Source organism: Entelurus aequoreus, linkage group LG10 (assembly GCF_033978785.1).
Source record: "Entelurus aequoreus isolate RoL-2023_Sb linkage group LG10, RoL_Eaeq_v1.1, whole genome shotgun sequence".
Classification (NCBI taxonomy): domain Eukaryota; kingdom Metazoa; phylum Chordata; class Actinopteri; order Syngnathiformes; family Syngnathidae; genus Entelurus; species Entelurus aequoreus.
In genome coordinates, this window is record NC_084740.1 from 11,172,667 (window position 1) to 11,185,019 (window position 12,353).

The 12,353-nt window shown below is 39.1% G+C and overlaps 1 protein-coding gene across 1 annotated transcript in view; it reads right to left on the reverse strand.

Moving 5' to 3' along the window:
• The window catches only part of LOC133659294 (late histone H2A.2.2-like), a 35,377-nt gene that overhangs the window by 17,838 nt on the left and 5,186 nt on the right, over nt 1–12,353 (reverse strand). The window contains exons 2-3 of the mRNA XM_062062034.1: nt 11,134–11,199; nt 10,943–11,050 (exon numbers count right to left, since the gene is read on the reverse strand). The gene's annotated coding sequence lies outside the window, so the exon portion shown is untranslated. The remainder of the gene's footprint in view (nt 1–10,942; nt 11,051–11,133; nt 11,200–12,353) is intronic.

Below are 12,353 nucleotides of genomic sequence, written 5' to 3' on the forward strand. Positions count from 1 at the left end.
CTGAAATCCTGGAATTTTTTTTAGCATTGTTGAAGTCGAGCACACAATTCCTGAACAGGCTGAATATTTTGAAGTTGGAACAGTTGGAATCAGATGAAAAATGTGGGAATTGTGGAACTTTGAAGAATGTCCCATTGATTTCAATAGGAATTTCCCCAAAATTTGGGAATTTTTGGGTAGAGCCACGTGCAAGTTTAACAACAAGACAAAAAGTCAAAGCAGCACTTCTCTGATAGTGCTATAGTGCTATCTCAAAATTGTCTCCACTCGCTTTACATTGGGAAGGCCAATGGTTGCAGAAAATACAAAGTAATTGAATACACTTTTAAGAACCTAATGTTGAAACCATGAGTCAGGATGGTGTGTGGAAAAGCTAAATGCTGTCACGCCAATTTTCTTCCCATTTCAAAAACCTTCCTATCCCCCATTTACTTCCGGGGTCATTTCCTCTTACGTCATTTCCTCTTACGTCATTTCCTCTTACGTCATTGACAGCGATCGATAGAATCCAAATCTCCTGAAAATGGTGGTGTCACTGAGATAGAATCCACTTCTGTCTTCGTGGTAACGTGCAAAAAATATTAATTAATATATAATACTGTTAAATGTCTGTACTTTAAATCAACATTATTGTTGAAACCATTTCACTAATATTAATTAATATATAATAATGTTAAATGTCATCTGACTTCACTGAGGTACATATGTGCACATAAATGTCATTTTAATTTAGTTCACTTACACAGAGAACTAAAAAAAAATGAATTTAACGAATACATTTATTTTTAATAAAGTTTGATAATGTTGATTGATAATGAATTAACTTATTGTACACTGTTATTCATTTCCGCATATGTCCACGAGTCAAATGTGCAGTCAGGAATATCCTCAAGTTAATTTGTCCAATTAATACTTGTCCAATTAATACAGACGTTTTGTTAACGCTATATTATAAAAAATAAAAAAAAACATCGACGGGCAGTCAAAGCCGAAGTGCTATCGGTCGCTGTCAATGACGTAAGAGGAAATGACGTAAGTAAGAGGAAATGACGTAAGAGGAAATGACCCCGGAAGTAAATGGGGGATAGGAAGGTTTTTGTAACGGGAAGAAAATTGGCGTGACAATGCCTCTGTCAGTCTCCCAGATAATAAACATATTAAAGCAACAGTTTAAAACAAAGTTCTGCTTAAAGGTGACATTGCATACCGGTTCTGACATTGACTGGTAATTCTTACTGGCAATCCAAAATGGCATTTTCAGTAAAGAAGACTGGTGATGTTCTATTAAAAGCAAAAGCCTTAGACTTTGAAATTTCATGAGTTGTTTGATCATTCAAACCAATTGGTTTGAGGATTTAATTGATTAAATATAAAACTACAAAGGGCTGAATCCTGACAGCATTATCTGTAATAAGTGGAAAAGCAGCCTCCCCGGCCGCCGGGCCGATCCACGCAACTGTGCCTACCGGCAACATTAGCCATGGCCCTGCCCGGCCGCCGGGCAGATCCACGCAACTGTGCCTTCCGGCAACATTAGCCATGGCCCTGCCCGGCCGCCGGGTCGATCCACGCAACTGTGCCTACTGGCAACATTAGCCATGGTAATGCCCTGCCGCCGGGCCGATCCACGCAACTGTGCCTACCGGCAACATTAACCATGGCCCTGCCCGGCCAACTACCGAACCGAAACTTAAAAGGGTTGGCTTAACAACTATAAGGCCATCGCCGGAAGGCACAGTTGCATGGACTATAAGGCGGCCGGTGTTCTCTTGTTGCCTTATTTGTATTTGACTTAATTAAATGTTTGGGTAGAACTTTATTAAACAAAACCAAGTTTATTTTAAGTAATATAAAGATTCATCAGAGCTGTTATCCCTTTTATAGAGGAACATAGTTATTTACAGAAGTGGCAACCAAAATTATTAAAAAAGTATTGATTTTGAATTCAGAATTGTTTTGAATCGACAAGCAATTCTGAATTGATTGGTTACCCCCAAGAATCGAATGGAATTGTGTGGTGCCCAACGATTCACAGCCTTACTAGCGGGTGTTAATGTTCTTATAGTTTTGGTTAAAAAAAGAAGCCTGTGATATGCAGCAGCTTTAGATATCTCAGCATTCACAAAATAAAAATCTAAACTGAATGTTTATGCAACCTTTTTTCATATGCCCAAATAATGGCCATTAAACACAATAACAGTTGCTATAATTGCGTTCATGCAGTTTTAAATAGCAGACATCTTCAAAACAAGACTAAAAAAGGGACACCTGCTAGGGTGCTCATTGTTTCCACCACAGTGTTTTGAAGGTGTGCCGTTTGCACCTAGATGGCTTACTCTTGCTTAATAATATCCCCCCCCCCCCCCCACCCCACTCCCCCACCCCACACACACACACACACATGCACACACACGCATGCACCTGATGTTGACTCAGAGCAGGTTTTGGGAAATGGCGAAACCATGTGGCTTGGTTTTTATTTAGTAGCTAAATGTTTGGGGATGAATTATAGAGTTTATTCGGACTGGCATGCGGGAGGATCAACTTATCTCCACATTCTCAGACACACACACAGTCACTTTACAGTGAACTGTTTTGTTTTGCGAGGGCTGCTGGGAACGTGCACACGTCACCTCATTTATTCATGAAAGCAAAAACAGAAAAGGGTATTGTCAGAAAAAAAAAAAAAGAATAAATATCCTATCAGTGTCCATGAAAAAATGTTTCACTGTAATTCCTCAAATCATGGCTCTGTTCTTTGAGGCGCTGAGCAACAACAAGCAGTTTGAGTAAGTAAACACCACACCTTAAATAAACATACTTTTTCTACACACACTGCCTATAGAGCCGACGTGGAACCCGTAAAGCCGACGTTTACAGTAGCAGGGATATTCAACCAAATCTGGACTGGGAATGACGCCATACCGGCCCGAGTTCAGTTCAAAATTGGGGGAAAGACATTTTTGCAGCAAATTCCTAAAAGCAATAGAGGGCTCGTGTTGTATAGAGGAAATTGGAGCACTCTAAAGACATCGGCAGATTCTTGCTTTAATGTTTTAACCTTGCTAGCAAACATAGAACACTGAGGTCCAAACTTGAGATCTCCATAACGGAAATGTTCTATGAGGCACACATTTAAGTCCTCTCCTTTTTGTCAGTTATACATTCTTTATCGCAATGTGATTTATGTCACTCAGGTGTCTACTTCAGATGCAGTCAGTTGTTCAACTTCTTTAGTTATACTAGTGGTGTTCCTCAGAGTTCCATTTTAGGCCCTCTCTTTTTCATCATTTGGGCTATTCAACTGGTGGCCTGCGAGTTCAGTTAAAAAAAACTTGTGAGAGACCCACATTTTTGCAGCAGATTCTTAAAAAACACGAGTGTTGGCATAGAGATGATCTTTGACTACAGAAGGACCTTAAAAACAAACACAATGTTTGTTTGGACAAAGATAAGACCTTCTGGAGGAAAGTTCTGCGGTCAGATGAAACAAGAATTGAGCTGTTTGGCCACAATACCCAGCAATATGTTTGGATGAGAAAAGGTGAGGCATTTAATTCCAGGAACACCATTCCTATCGTCAAGCCTGGTGGTGGTAGTATTATGCTCTGGGCCGGCTTTGCTGCCAATGGAACTGGTGCTTTACAGAGAGTAAATGGGACAATGATAAAGGATGATTACCTCTAAATTCTTCAGGACAACCTAAAATCATCAGCCCCGAGTTTGGGTCTTGGGCGCAGTTGGGTGTTCCAACAGGACAATGACCTCAAACACACGTCAAACATGGTGAAGGAATGGCTAAATCAGGCTACAATTAAGGTTTTAGAATGGCCTTCCCAAAGTCCTGTGGACAATGCTGAAGAAACAAGTCCATGTCAGAAAAACCAACAAACTTAGCTGAACTGCACCAATTTTGTCAAGAGGAGTGGTCAAAAATTCACTACCAAAAGCGCCTTATTGCAGTGAAACTTGCCAAGGGACATGTAACCAAATATTAACATTGCTGTATGTATACTTTTGACCAAGCAGATTTGGTCACATTTTCCGTAGACCCATAATAAATTCATAAAATAACCAAACTTCATGAATGTTTTTGTGACCAACAAGTATGTGCTCCAATCACATTACAATCAATTACATTTTCAATTAAATTTGGAATTTTGCACAAGCTTGGTACACGCTAAAAAACGCCTGGTACTCCCTGCAGTTGAGTAATTGCTGCAAGTACATTATAATGGTTGCTGTCCGTTGTTATAGAAACAAATAATACATATTCAAATCTCACTTTTCTTTGCTCCTACATGAAATAAATCACGCAATGAAAACAAATGTCATCTTCAGATAGCAACGCACATTCTTGGATACGGGCGCCCCAACACTGACGTACAAAACAGAGCAAATGGAGCGTAAAAAACGGGGAGAGGAGAGGTGAAAAACAGCGACAGGGAAGTGGAAGGAAAAGCAACGGTGAGCTCAGACCCCAAATCTGTTGGGAAGCACTCGGGCCGCCATACAAGTTTGCAGATGTTTAAAGTGCAAAATCTAATCTTTATGCCAGGCCTTCTCCCTCCTCCGGCTGCCTTGTTCCCGCTTGCTCTGTTTTTGATTTGTTTTATTTCCTCTTTCTCTTTGGAGAAAGGTCAGAAACGCTGCAGTCTGTTGATATATCTCAGGGGCGACCTATACAACAGCTGCTTTTTATTTATATCCATACTATATGGGTTTGTGCATTGTTAAGACGCAGACACACACATTGGAACCGCCCGTCTGTCAAGTTGTCTATTTTACACTTTATACCTCACAAGCTTGTTATGTTTTTAGTTGTAGTGATATTACTCACATGTTGACAGAGCGAGAGACCAAAGGTGATACAGGTGAACATATGTAGACCAAAAATTTGGCATTTGTTTGGTTCTTAACCAGACTTTCATTTAATATGCCATTCCAAAACATAGGCCTATGGTTTATGTCATGTCTATTTTCCACTGCATTTCTCATTCCACTTAACACTTCTACACGAACAAAAACATTTTACGATGAGATACCCTCGTATTGTTTTCCCAATGCCTGGGCGATTTTTTCACAAAAAATGGTATATACGATTTTTTCACAAAAAATGGTATTTACGATTTTTTCACAAAAAATGGTATTTACGATTTTTTCACAAAAAATGGTATTTACGATTTTTTCACAAAAAATGGTATTTACGATTTTTTCACAAAAAATGGTATTTACGATTTTTTTCACAAAAAATGGTATTTACGATTTTTTCACAAAAAATGGTATTTACGATTTTTTTCACAAAAAATTGTATTTACGATTTTTTCAAAAGAAATTGTATTTACGATTTTTTCACAAAAAATTGTATTTACGATTCTTTCACAAAAAAATGTATTTACGATTTTTCCACAAAAAATTGTATTTACGATTTTTTCACAAAAAATGGTATTTACGATTTTTTCCCAAAAAATGGTATTTACGATTTTTTCCCAAAAAATGGTATTTAAGATTTTTTCCCAAAAAATGGTATTTACGATTTTTTCACAAAAAATGGTATTTACGATTTTTTCCACAAAAAATGGTATTTACTATTTTTTCACAAAAAATTGTATTTACGATTTTTTTCACAAAAAATTGTATTTACGATTTTTTCAAAAGAAATTGTATTTACGATTTTTTCACAAAAAATTGTATTTACGATTCTTTCACAAAAAAATTTATTTACGATTTTTTCACAAAAAATTGTATTTACGATTTTTTCACAAAAAATTGTATTCACGATTTTTCCACAAAATTTTTTATTTATGATTTTTTTTAACGATTTGATATTTTTTTCCCCCTCACAAATAAATAGATTAATGATCCGGAGAGGGACACAATCGGTAGAAAATGGATGGATTAGTTTTCCACAAAAATATTGAGTTAAGATTTTTTTTCCCCTCAAAGATTAGATTTCCGTTTTTTTCAAAATATTTTTTATTTATTTATTTTTCTCACAAATAAATAGATTAATGGTCCTGAGACAGAAAAGCGGTAGCAAATGGATGGATGAATTGATTTTTTTCCACGAAAAAATGGATTTACGATTTTTTTTTTCATAAAAAATTTGATTTCTGTTTTTTTCCCCAAAAAATTAGATTTTTTTATTTTTTCTCACAGATAAATAGATTAATGATCCAGAGAGGGACAAACGGTAGAAAATGGGTGGATGGATGCATTTTCTTCCACCAAAAATGGATTTACAATTTTTTTTCCCACAAAAAATTAGATTTCCGTTTTTTTCCCAAAATGTTTTTATTTTTTTCTCACAAATAAATAGATTAACGATCCCGAGAGGGACAAGCGGTAGAAAATGGGTGGATTTATTTTTTTTTCACAAAAAAAATTGGATTTACGATTTATTTTTTTTAAAAATTTGATTTCCGTTTTTTTCCACATAATCTTTTTTTTTTCTTTTTCTTTTTTCTCACAAATAAATACATTAATGATCATGAGACGGACAAGCGGTAGAAAATGGATGAATTTTTTTCCCCCAAAAAAATGGATTTACGATTTGGGGGGATCAAAACATGCCAAAGCAAGAGGGGAAAAAGATCATCGTCTAGATGTATCAAGAGTTTAATGAACGCGGAAATGTGCAGTTCCTCACGTCTACATGCTGTGGCTACTTTGGCACATTTCTACATGCTGTGGCTACTTTGGCACATTTCTACATGCTGTGGCTACTTTGGCACATTTCTACATGCTGTGGCTACTTTGGCGACACACAAAAGTGGTCGTTCGGGCTTTGCCAACATTGGATTTTAACAATGTAAAAGATCAAGGCAAGGACACAAATGAACTTTTCCGTCAATGCATTTAATGCTCTAAATTCATATTTTTGAGGATGTTTATTAATTTAATTTATATTTCAGCAAGTGAGCTATTTATCAAATGACCAAGTCGAGGTGATCTACCTCATATAAATCCATCCATCCATCAATCAATTTTCTACCGCTTGTCCCTTTTGGGTTTGCGGGGGGTCGCTGGAGCCTATCTCAGCTGCATTCGGGCGGAAGGCGGGGTATACCCTGGACAAGTCGCCACCTCATCGCAGGACCCCTTATATATGTGTGTATATATATATATATATATATATATATATATATATATATATATATATATATATATATATATATATATATATATATATATATATATATATATATATATATATATATATATATATATATATATATATATATATATATATATATATATATATATACTTTACTACTGTGGCACATTTTTTTTGTCTGCCCTCAGTCTGTTCTTAGATAAAATCAGGTAAATACAGGATATAACTGTTCCCCTCCATTGTATTGGATGGAGCAAAATACAAATAATGCATAAAAATTAAAGATGTCCTGATCCCAATATGATATTTGCCCCGATATTTCTGATTGGCTGATGAGCTGCTGAGCCCCGCCAATCTTTGCCACTGCGCTGTCCCACTGTTTACATGCTAAACATTGTACTTAGATCGGGACTCGAAATCTGAGCGCAAAAAATGGGATTGGGATCGAAGACCCAAAATGTTGATCAGGACATCCCTAGTAATAACACCACAGTAACACACATATTCCACACCTAAAACATTACGCTATGTACAGATTACAGCTACTTGGTAGATGGGTACATACGCCAATAAGGAAAACAGTTACCTTCTGGTAACATTGTAGCGCACAAAATACACACAAGTTTAGCAAATTGAGAACTTTAACTGTCTTCAACCACGCTGGACAAACGCAGCATGTAGCAAGCAGTAAGCAAAAGGTGAACGTACCTGTCACGGAGAACAAACAATCGACCTGCGCCGAGTGAACGGCGAGTCGGGTGTAAAACGGGTGTGTTATTAGTGATAGCAGCAGGTGCAGACACTAATCAACGAACAGAAACAGGTGTGTGAGCTCAAGTACTCCTAGCAACGAGAATGTAAACAAAGGACGGCAAGAAGTGCTAGAAACAGAACTAAACACAAAACCTACGAGAATGACAGCAAAGCATGACCCCGACAACAGGTCATGACAGAAGCCACTCAATTTTGTGTCAATCTGATAGTATACTCGAGCATTAAAAAAAAAAAAGCTTACCATTTTCCCCACCATGCCAGAATAGGAATGGTACATTTTAGATTTTCTGATTTGTTTTCCTGCCTGATTAGATGAAAAGGCTGTGGTAGACAGTGGTTGTAAATCCCTTGATGGAAGCTGTCATACTAACAAAAGACCTGGCACCCGCTTGAATCACTGGCATATTTCTGTTGCTATTTAATTTACTCAAGCCCTCCGCCGCATCTCTTTATCTCTGCACAGTGGTAAACATGTAAAGAAGAAGCATTTTGGGTCGGGACGCCTTGGACAATACGTCAACTCGGAGACAAAAACATGAGCTAATATGGAAAGTTGTATTCATTGGTAACACCCTTACTACTTAGCTTCAAGCATGTGTCAATGGAACCACCAGGTCTCAGGTGTGCACTGAAATCTAACCTGAACTCTGGCCAGATGTGGAAAAGATGTAGGAACATTTGTCTCCAAGCACGTAGTACCTTATGCAACCAAGCAGCCTGTGAAAGTATGCACCAACAGGGTGGGCCGCTTGTCATTTTAGGTGCCCTTGAAAACAGATGTTATCGCACCGCTTTGACCAATTAATTCCACGTTCTAATAAATCCCTGAGGGAACCGTAGAACGGGTCGAGGTATACCCGCCCTTTAGTCAAGGTGGGCTTGGAGCCAAGTGATTTATGAAAGTGTGGAGCTGTTCAGAAATGATTCTCAACTTCCTCAGAAAATACAAAAAGTGACCAAATTGAGAGACACCTGTAAAAACATATTTTTTCTTTACAAGAATAGGCTGAAGAAAGCTGGATCGGAAAGGTTGTTTTCATGAGGAGTTGTTTTTTTTGTTGTTTTTTTCAAGTCTGCTACTCTCATTAATTTCCAGCGAGATGCTGCAGTCGTCCAAGAGGCTCCTGGCTCGTGGCGGCCCTGATTGACGGTTTGACTCGTCGCACCTGCCTCACTCTGGGACCCAGACGTCCACTGCTTCTCCTTCGCTTTGTGAATCTGTTTGTTTTATGCGAGTGGACTCAACGGCAGCACACACAACTGGTGGAGTCATTGAGATCTGCTGTAGTAGTTTGGGACGCTCTCATTTTATGGCGTGACACACGCATGTATCAGCCTACAATTTAGTGTACTTAAGGGGTTACTCGGAGTGCAAACAGTGTGTGATGTCCACCAGAAGCACGGGATGTCCTGGCAGTGTCGCTTTGCCAAGGCCACAAATTTACCTCATAATAAGTGTCTGAATGACTGCCTGAAGGCGACACTCATGGCTAATAGAGATTGAAGGCTAAAAAAGTACAAAAAAAAGAAGGCTTCGCTACACTTCTTAAATTAGTCATCTACAGACATAAAACCTTTAAATGTGATCATTTTGTTTTTTTGCCAGCTAATAAGCCTGACGTTGCTGTTAAAATGTGACGGTAATGTTAGCACTGTAGCCCACAGCTCTACTAACGTCTTCCTGTACCACTTCTTAATGTTAACCTGCACACATACCCCCACCCCCACCCCCATCCCACGGCTTTGCCACTACCTAAACCCCTTAAGGGCGATGGACGGCTGGAGTAGCGCTAAAAGAGCTGCAGCTTCGCCACCAGATGCCCCCCAAGTTTCATGGTTTCTGTGTCGTAACATGTTTATGTGTGCTTATCGTCTGGGCCGCCGTCCCCCCCTGAGATTGTCCCTCCACCCCCTAGTACGGGGGTCAGCAACCCGCGGCTCTCCAGCCGCATGCGGCTCTTTAGTGCCGCCCTAGTGGCTCCCTGGAGCATTTTATAAAAAGGATTGAAAATGGAAAAAGATGGGGGGAAAATATTTTTTTTGTTTTAGTGTGTTTTTTGTTTGAGGACAAACATGACACAAACCTTCCCAATTGTTAGAAAACCCACTGTTTAATATGTTTGTGTGTATGCTTCACTGATGAGAGTACGGTATTTGGTGAACATCGTTTTGTCCTACTAATTTTGGCGGTTCTTGGACTCACCATAGTGTGGACTGTGACGCAACTGTTTGTTTACATGTAAAATCTTCCACTCCTTCTTTGCCTCAGTTTGTCCACCAAACCTTTTATACTGTGCGTGAATGCACAAAGGTGAGCTGTGTTGATGGTATTGACTTGTTGGAGTGCTAATCAGTTTTTTTTTAAAAATACATAAAAAATCCCTAGTACAGGTTTTGAAAATGAAAATTATCAAAATGGTGCCTGCATCCTTTGATTTTTCAGTATGCAGCCCTCAGTGGAAAAATAATAATAATAATAATAATAATAATAATAATACCTGGGATTTATATAGCGCTTTTCTAAGTACCCAAAGTCGCTTTACATGTTAAAAACCCATCATTCATTCACACCTGGTGGTGGTAAGCTACTTTCGTAGGCACAGCTGCCCTGGGGTAGACTGACGGAAGCGTGGCTGCCCATTTGCGCCTACGGCCCCTCCGACCACCACCTATCATTCATTCAACATTCATTCACCGGTGTGAGTGGCACCGGGGGCAAGGGTGAAGTGTCCTGCCCAAGGACACAACGGCATGGTAAGAGGCGGGGAGCGAACCTGCAACCCTCAGGTTTCTGACACGGGCGCTCTACTCACTACGCCATGCCGCCCCCAAAAAAGTTGTTAAATTCCAGCATCAAGGCTATATTTTGCCAAACACACTTCTGTTTCACTATTAGGGAACCAAAGAAACGTATTTTAAATTGTTCAGGAAAAATACTTTGAGATTTAACCATGAATATGCAAAGCGGCACTACTAATTTCCTTGGAACTTTGAGCAAACTACACTAGCTTCATCTGACACTTTGCTGGTATTGATGATAAAAAAAATTACCTCATTCCGTCCACGTCATCTTCCTCTCCGTCCTCCCCCATGCTTAGCTGGAGAATATCACAGATAAGGACAGACACCTGTTCTGAACTGTCCTCTTAGATCAGTCACCTGCATGATTTATGGAATTGGGGAAAGGTGTTAGTCCAGGTTGACTGGGTCAAGGCTGCAGCCTCAAACATGATGATCCTCACCCGACAAGACATGCCCGCTCAGTCGTGCCGCGTCTTGGTGCGCCACGACCTTTCACCTTTTTGAATCTACAAGAAGAGCTCCCATGAGATGTAGAGAATGAGGGAGAAAACATGTTTTGAAAAAGCCTCAAGGAAGAAAATGAGCATTTAACCTCTCAACGTTCAATATATTCTTTATTTACTACAATTTAAAAATGTCCGCTTGTTAAATAGCAGCTCGTACATGGATATAATGGATGTTGAAGGGGCCGTGCTATTTTTGTGTGGGATGGGGGAGTTACGGTTTTGTATTATCCAATGTGAATTAGCATGGAGCTAGTTCATTTTTCAAAAGTAAAGCCTTTACTGTACTTTGGAGCACATATTCCTGCTTTGTTGTGTTGGAAGGTTGTAACTAGAGATGGCCGATATTATCGGACGATAAATGCTTTAAAATGTAATATCGGAAATTATCGGTATCGGTTTAAAAAGGTAAATTGTATGACTTTTTAAAATGCCGCTGTACAGAGTGGTACACGGACGTCGGGAGAAGTACAGAGCGCCAATAAACCTTAGAGGCACTGCCTTTGCGTGCCGGCCCAACCACATAATATCTACGGCTTTCGACACACACAAGTGAATGCATGCATACTCGGTCAACAGCCATACAGGTCACACTGAGGGTGGTCATATAAACAAATTTAACACTGTTACAAATATGCGCCACACAGTGAACCCACACCAAACAAGAATGACAAACACATTTCGGGAGAACATCCGCACCGTAACACAACATAAACACAACAGAACAAATACCCGGAACCCCTTGCAGCACTAACTCTTCCTGGACGCTACAATATACACCCCCGCTACCCCCTACCCCCCACCTCCCAACCTCCTCATGCTTTCTCAAGGAGAGCATGTCCCAAATTCCAAGCTGCTGTTTTGAGGCATGTTAAAAAAAAAAATGCACTTTGTGACTTCAATAATAAATATGGCAGTGCCATGTTGGCATTTTTTTCCATAACTTGAGTTGATTTATTTTGGAAAACCTTGTTACATTTTTTAATGCATCCAGCAGGGCATCACAACAAAATTATGCATTATATTGTGTTAATTCCACGACTGTATATATCGGTATCGGTTGATATCGGAATCGGTAATTAAGAGTTGGACAATATCGGAATATCGGATATCTGCAAAAAAGCCATTATCGGACATCTCTAGTTGTAACATTACCA